This window comes from Cryptomeria japonica, chromosome 1 (genome assembly GCF_030272615.1).
Source record: "Cryptomeria japonica chromosome 1, Sugi_1.0, whole genome shotgun sequence".
Taxonomy (NCBI): Eukaryota; Viridiplantae; Streptophyta; class Pinopsida; order Cupressales; family Cupressaceae; genus Cryptomeria; species Cryptomeria japonica.
In genome coordinates this window covers 496,471,864-496,480,411 of record NC_081405.1, presented here as the reverse complement: position 1 = coordinate 496,480,411, position 8,548 = coordinate 496,471,864, and positions in this window count along the sequence as shown.

Below are 8,548 nucleotides of genomic sequence, written 5' to 3'. Positions count from 1 at the left end.
TTACAGTTATAATTAGGGTTAGGTTTTAAGGTCAAGGTTATGATAATGGTTGGGGCTTATATCATGGTTAGGGTTTGGATCAAGGTTAAGGTTTGGTTTAGCTTTAGGATTATCGTTAGCGTGAGCATTAAGGAATACAATTAGGGTTAGGGTTTTTCTTATGGTTAGGTTTTAGTGTTAGGGTTAAGTAGATGGTTGGGGTTAGGGTTTATTATTATTGTTTCAGTTATGTGTAAAGTTTATATCCAATTTAGGGTTAGCGTAACCATAATTACAGTTAGGGTTAGGGTTATAATTAGAACATGGGGTTGCGTTTGGATTATAATTCTATTTATGATTATTCAATGTAGTGTTAGGGCTAGGTTTAGGGTTAAGGTTAGTATTATGGCTATGGTTAAAGTTTACAACATTGCTAGGGTTAGGGTTATGATAATGGATAGGGTTAGCATCAAGGTTAGGTTTTGCTTTAGGTTTAGGATTATGGTTAGGGTTATGGTTCATGTTAAGTTTATGGTTAGGGATAGGATTTATTATTAGTGTAACCATCATTATAGTTAGGTTTTGGGCTAGATTAGGGTTAGGGTTAGTCAAGGATTAGAGTTCAATTAAAATTACATTTCAGTTAGGGTTAGGGTTAAGTTTAGGCATATAGTTTAATAGGGTCTAATTCTAGGATTAGAGTTACATTTAAGGTTAGGTTATAGTGAGGTTTCAATTGTGGTAAGATTAAGTTTAGGGTCAAGGTTATCTTACAATTAAGGTTAATATTCTAGGATAATGTTTGGGGTAAGGGTTGGTATTCAATTAAAATTAGTGTTATAGTTAGGGCCAAGGTTCAATGAGGAATCTAGGGTTAGAGTTCATAGTCAGGGTTAGGAATATGGTCAAGATTGGGGTTTATATCATATCTAGGGATATTGCTAGGGTTAGGGTTTGGTTTAGGGCATGGTTAGTTTTAGTTTTGGTTTATGGTTATAATAAGTGTATAGGGTTTGGATTATAATTATAGTTAGGGTAAGGCTTTACATCAAGATCAAGGTTACGATTAGGGTTAACAACATTGTTAGGTTCAAATTATATGTTAGTGTTAGGCTGAGGTTTATGGTTAAGATTATGGTAAGGGTCAACATCATTATTAGGTTTAAGTTAATAGTTAGGGTTAGAATTAGTATTTGGGATTATGGTCAAGTTTAGGGTTAGGATTATGAAAAGGGTTACGCCTTAGGATTAGGTTTAAGATTATATAATTAGGGTAAAGGTTACAATTTATGTCAAGATTACAATTAGAGAGGGTAAGGGTTAGGATTATGGGTTAGGGTTTATGTCATATGTAGCGATAATTAGAGGGTTAAAGTTAGGTTTTGGTAGGTTTGGGTTATTGTTAGGATTATGATGAGTGTTAGGGTGTAGGGTTATGGTTTACATCATTGTTGGGGTTATGTTTAGGGTTACGATTATGGTTAAGCTTAGGGTTTAATGGTTAGGATTATGGCTAGGGTTAGGGTTTACATGATGGCTAGGAATAGGGTTAGGGATAGGGATAGGTAAAGGGATAGGGTTAAGGGTTCGGGCTAGGATTATGGTTAGGGTTAGCGCTAGGGTTAGAGTTAGGGATAGGTTATGGTTAGGATTTAAATCATGGGTAGGGTCATGATTTACGTCATGGTTAGGTTTAGGTTCAACGTTAGGATTATGGTAGGATTATGGTGAGGAATATGGTTATGATTAAGGTTAGGGTTTATGTCATATTTAGCAATAATTTGAGGGTTAAAGTTAGATTTTGGCGGGTTTGGGTTGTTGTTTGGATTATGATGAAGGTTAGGGTTTAGGGTTATGGATTACATCATTGTTGGGGTTATAGTTAGGCTTAGGATTATGGTTAGGCTCAGGGTTTAATGGTTAGGATTATGGCTAGGGTTATGGTTTGCATGATGGCTAGGGATAGGGTTAAGGTTAATGATAGGGTTAAGGGTTAGGGTTAGGGTTAGGGCTAGGGTTAGGGTTGGGGATAGGTTATTGCTAGGATTTAAATCATGGGTAGGGTCAGGATTTACATCATGGTTAGGGTTAGGATTATGGTTAGGATTATGGTTATGATTAGGGTTAGGGTTTATCTCATATTTAGCAATAATTCGAGAGTTAAAGTTAGGTTTTGACGGGTTTGGATTATTGTTAGGGGTTAGGGTTATGGTTTACATCATTGTTGGGGTTATGATTAAGATTAGGATTATGGTTAGGCTTAGGGTTCAATGGTTAGGATTATTGCTAGGGTGAGGGTTTACATGATGGCTAGCGATAGGGTTAGGTTTAGGGATAGGGTTAAGGGTTAAGGTACAAATTAGGGCTAGGGTTAGGGATAGGTTATGGTTAGGATTTACATCATGGGTAGGGTGAGGATTTATGTCATGGTTAGGGTTAGGGTCAGAGTTAGGATTATTGTAGGATTATGGTTAGGAATATGATTATGATTAGGGTTAGGATTTACATAATGGTTAGGGTTAGGGTTATGGTTAGGCATAGGGTTTGGGTTTATGGCTAAGGTTAGCATTGATGTCATGGTTAGGGTATGGATTATGGTTTGGGTTTACACAATGGTTAGGTTTATGATTAGGGTAATGGTTAGGGTTAGGATATACATCATTGTTAGGGTTAGGGTTAAGATTATGTTTAGGGTTAAGGATTAGGATTATGGATAGTGTTGGAGTTTAAATTATGGTTAAGGCTAGGGTTAGGGTTTGGGTTAGGTTTTAGCATTAGGATTAGGATTATGGTTAGGGTTTACATCATGGTTAGGGTTAGGGTTATGTTTAGTGTTTGGGTTACACTTAGGTTTAGGGTTAGAATTATGGTTTAGGGTATGAGTTAGGGTTAATTTCAAGGTTATAATGTAGATAGTCGTTAGGGTTAGGGTTATCATTTACATCACAGTTAGGGTTAGGGTTACGTTTAGGGTTAGGATTAGGCTTAAGGGTTGGGGTTTACATCATGCTTCAATTAGGGTTAGTGTTAAGGTTAGGCTATGATTAAGGTTACTATTCTAGGTTATTTTCAATATCAATTAGGATTAGAGATAATATTATAATTTAATTCAATCATGATTAAATTAAGCTTAGAACTTTAGTTTTAGGATTCAAATAGGGTTAGCATAGTTTACTTTAGTGTAAAGGTTTAATTATGGTTAGGGTTTTAAATTAGGTTTAGGCTATGGATACAATCAAGGTTAGGTTGAGTTTAGGGTTAAGGTTCTTTTAGGGGTAGAATTTAATTTCAATATAGGGTTTTATTATGATTAGGATTAATTTTAGGGTTAGGTTTTTGTTAGGAATCAATTCTTATTATATTAGGGTTAGGGTTTATGTTAGATCATAATAACGGTTAGCCTTTTAGGAATATTATTTAGGTTAGGGTTGAATAAGGATTTTATTTAGTATTATAATTCAATTAGATTTCAATTAGTTAAGGTTAAGGTTAGTGTTAAAATTTGATCATAACCTTAATAACTATTATATTAATTCATCATATATAAAAAATGTACATTAAATATGTTGTGTTTAATAGAAAATATATTTAGGAAAAAGAGTTTAGAATAAAAGTATACCTCCCATGCAGGACTCGAATACAACTCAACCAAAAATAACTCACTGCTTAATTCATCATGAAACCCAAAACATTAACATCCAATACATTTTATTTTAAATGGATACATTATAATAGAATCTAACTTGCATGATCAATGCAACCAAAGCTATCATATTGGTAGGATTAATATAATAAAATTATAAGCCCAAATTGAATTTATGATTAAAACTATTAACATAAAGTTCTTATTGATATTTTTAAACTAAAAATTAAAAATTATATATTATTTTTAAAAATATTTGTTTAGCTCCTAATAAATAGAATATAAATAGAAAAATCACATATAAATTAGAAACTTTTAATAATAGATACATTATAATAGAATCTAACTTCATTATAGCCAAAGCTATCATATTGGTAGGATTATAATAAAATTATAAGCCCAATTTGAATTTATGACTAAAATATTAACATAGAAATTTATATAAATAGAAATATCACATCTATATGATAAATTAGAAACTTTTAATAATAAATATTTTTACATATTAAATATTATATATAATATTTTTGTAGGTACCTAATTTGATTTTTTGAATATAGAAACATTATATTTTTATGATTGAAATTTAGAAACATTAAAATTCTATTTGATCTTTCTTAATTGAAAACAATAATTTATATATTATTTTTTAAATAATTATGTTGGTATGTAATTTTATTTTTTATTTATCAAATTTAGAAACATTGTATTTTTATGTTTAAGATTTAGAAACATGGAAATTCTTTCTTAATATTTCTAAATTGAAAATTAAAATTCTTTCCTTCCTTTACTTGTCAAAATATTGTTTCTATTTTTATAATTCCTATTCTTTAACTTTTATAGAGAAAAAATAATTTAAAAAAAACAACATTCTACATAACAAAATTACTTAAGTCATATTTTATAATTATATGCAAATGAAAAATTGTTGAAATCAAATTGAAACGAACCACTTTAATACACTATTTTTGTACATTATTATATTTAAATGAAATGTTTCTTTTTTCAAAATGCATATTATTGATATATAATGAAGAGAAAATGGATTAGTTGAAAAGACTTTCGAAACTTTAAGACAAATGCGATTGGCTAGTAGAAAGCCAAATTCTTTTGCAGCGTTCTCCCTACTTGTGCGGAAATGGGAGCTTTTGAATGAGGCATGGAGATTCATCGAAGCATAATGATAAGAAAATATTTTCACTCAAAAGTCTCATTGGTATGTTGGCCTTTTGATCTCCATGTTGATATTCTGATCACCACAAATTTGGGCACACACCTAGAATATTATTTCTCTTAGAGATATTGATCCAATAGGGCTTCTAGTTATTTAATTGAATAGGACTATAAATTATTTTTTCCAATGGTATTTCCTTAGGTCAAGTACTTTGTAAATAGATCATGATTATGTGTTTTGTGAGTTTTACCTGTAAAAATGTAAGACAAGTTTGAGAACTTCAATTTCCTCTTCAATGGTAATTCCATTCCAACTATTAATACCTCTTTAGCTACTTAAGTTTGAGCTATGCTTTAAATTATGCTTCAAATTTTAGCTAGTCCTAGTACACTTCATCCAATAGTTTGACATCTCATGATCAATTCAAAATTGTGACTTTAATATCTTTTAAGATAAATAGAGTGAAATATCTTCTATTATGCATTGGTAAAACTATAACTTATGTGAGATAACAATTAAATATAATTCTTAACTAACATTTAAAAATAATATAACAACAATAATATTTAATTAAACAAATACTTTAAAATTGTATTAAATGCCTCATATTCTTTATCAACCATATGACATGAGATGGTGATGTGCACTGCAAGCATATTAGAATGCAGAAATTCTTTGGAATGAATCTAAATATGTGTTTGGACACGGTAATTGGGCGTACCACATTAATGTGCAATGTTAAAAAATATTTTATTGAATGATGTGGTTCCCTTGATTGGGTCAATGAGGAATACGAGACTGAGTTAATGAAGCAATGGAGGGAGTGCATCCAATCATACATCCATCTTATTTTATTCATATTGGATAATATAAGACTATATGTATGTAAGGCAAGGCGTAGGGTATTTGAAGGCAAGAAAGTCAAGAAATAGTATTGTCGCTCTCCCATTCACACACATATTTGAGATATTGTTTCAAACCCATTCATTCCCCGACCGGCTGACCTGAGTAGTCCCTATAAAGTATGCAATGTCGGCTATGAATAACATACTGTCCTTAATTCAAAACGGTCTGACAAACGTATATGGCAGGTGCATGTAAATTTTTTGATAGAATCCCTCAAAGGCTCAAGAGATGTCATCACTTGGAATGCAATGATTGCAAAAATTAAAGAAAATGAATTTGTTGAAAAGGTTTTCAAATATTTGAGACAAATGCAACTTGCAGGTATAAAGCCAAACTCTTTGCCAGCATTCTCATTGCCTGTGCGAAAATGGCAGCTTTTGAATAGGGCATGGAGATGCATCAAAGCATAATGGCATGGGGATTTTCATCAGATATTATAGTTAGAAATAATCTGATAGACATGCATGCAAGATGTGTAATCATAGACATAGCAAAAGGTTAGATGTCATCTTCCTCTCCTAAGAAATACAACAATTAAAATAGTAATCATGTAAGGATTCTATAAAATAAATAAAGGTCACATGATCGATATCTTTAATGCATTGTAAAAAGGAATAGGATTCACTATTTTATCACTCATATTCTTTAATTTATTCTTTTTCTCCATATTTCAAACTTGCATAAATCATGAAGAAAGACAGTTATCCTTAGAAAAGATGCATAAAATAGCTATCTAAATTTCACGAAATGATGCATAATGCTAATAAATAATAATTCGGGTCATAGCTTTGAGACAACAAAAAGGTTGTAACTCTTTTCTCAAAATTACTCTAATGAGAGCTATTTATCTTGTTCGCTTCACTTGATACACAAAACTGTAGATAATGTTTCATCAATTCTCCAAAAGGCATGACTCACTATTATGCATAGACGCTAAATTCATTCCAGCCATAAACCACATGGAAACTATCTTTTGGAGATGCACAATAGATCCATCAGAAAACACACTTTGGCCTTCTCGAGCATGCAATTATTGGCTCAACTTGAACACTAAACCTTAATGCTTTTGGTGGTGCAGTATCGAAGGAGAGAAGGATGTGGTTATCTACGTATTCATTTGATCTTTATTTACAAATTACTAATGCAACAAACTAAATGTAAATCAAGGATCTTTTGCATGAAAAAATAATAATTTTGCAGCCATTCATTAATCCTACTCAATAGGAAATTCTCATGCATAATCATTTTCTCTAAGTCCACTGAAACATCAACTCAAAGTAATCCACCATGAGAATACACAGTTGAAGCTACACCCCAAAATTGCAGAAATCCACAACATTTATGTCAGTTTATTAAAAGCATAATTAATAATGTAAGGACCTACAAACGTGATCTATGATTTACTGGAATTGTAACCCTCAAATATTAAAAACATAGTGTCTACTATCTGGGTAGCCAACACGATGAAATAAAGCATGAAACTATTAAATGAAAATACAAATCCATGAGAACTACCAAATACAAAACTACTAAACACTAAGGAATGCAAAACCGTAACAACATATGTAGAAATATGTGAGATTATATTAAAACTAATAGATTCCAAAACAAAAACAAAATTTAATTATGTCCTCCAATCCTATCGTTGTCTCAGAAATTATTCAGTACAAATTTAAAATGAAGCAGTAAAATCTCAATATGAAGTGACTTACCATAAGATTGAGCACAAATTAAGGCATGCTCTCAACAATGTTGATATTGCAAAATCATATTTGTTTGCAGGTTGGAGGTGACCAATGTTTCAGCTACAAAGGAAAACATTATGGTTTCATTTACATCGACCAATGCATAAAGAAAATGGTGTTGAGCTTCCTTTTCGAATTGTTTAAGTTGCATCTCTTTTTATTTTATAACTGATCGATACATCTCAGTCACATCTTAATTGAAGATGAACATGAACCTGTTGGTCTTCCACATCACTGTTGGTGCAATTCACTGATTCAATTAAGAACTAATCGATACATCTCAGTCACATCTTAATTGAAGATGAACATGAACCAGTTGGTCTTCCACATCACCATTGGTGAAAATCACCGATTCAATTAAGGTTGGTAACTGACAAGAATACGAAAGGTTTCTTTTCGAATTTTTTAGATTTCATTGGTTATAGAATGTCCAATCATTTCGACTTCATCGGTTATAGAATGTCCATGAATATCCCAGTCATCCCTAGCAATACAAAGCACTTCTTTTTTCTTACACCGTTATTGGTGATGACCCCTATATGATGCCATTGTAGGTTACGCCTCTCGGCATAATTATATTTTTATATTTGACTTGTTTTGTATTGTTCTTAATATATATATATATATATGTTCATTGAGTTTTTTAATTTGAGTTTTTCTTATTTTAGATTAATTAATTGAGAATGATTAGGACTTAGCTTTATATATGGTTTAAAGACATTTTAAGACATAATTTTCTATCAATATTTTAGATAATACAGTATGACTCACTATTAGGATGAGGAAAGACAATATAGATTGTAGAACTTGTTTCTTAAGAAGATGAAATGGAGGAGAAAGAGGGAACAAAAATATAATACTCTTGGTTACTATCATTTTTTCCTTTTGTGAATTTTGTTACACTTTCAATATTCTCATGATTGACCAAGCAACATTTTCTCAATTAGAAGAGCTAGTTTCATTAGCTTACTCAACCATAACAAGATTAATATCTCTACACCACAAATGTGCAATCTTGCATTGAATAAGGTAAGATCACACAACATGAAAAATCCCTAGACTAAGACCTAATCCTCAAGGGTTCATTCAAGATGGTCTTGC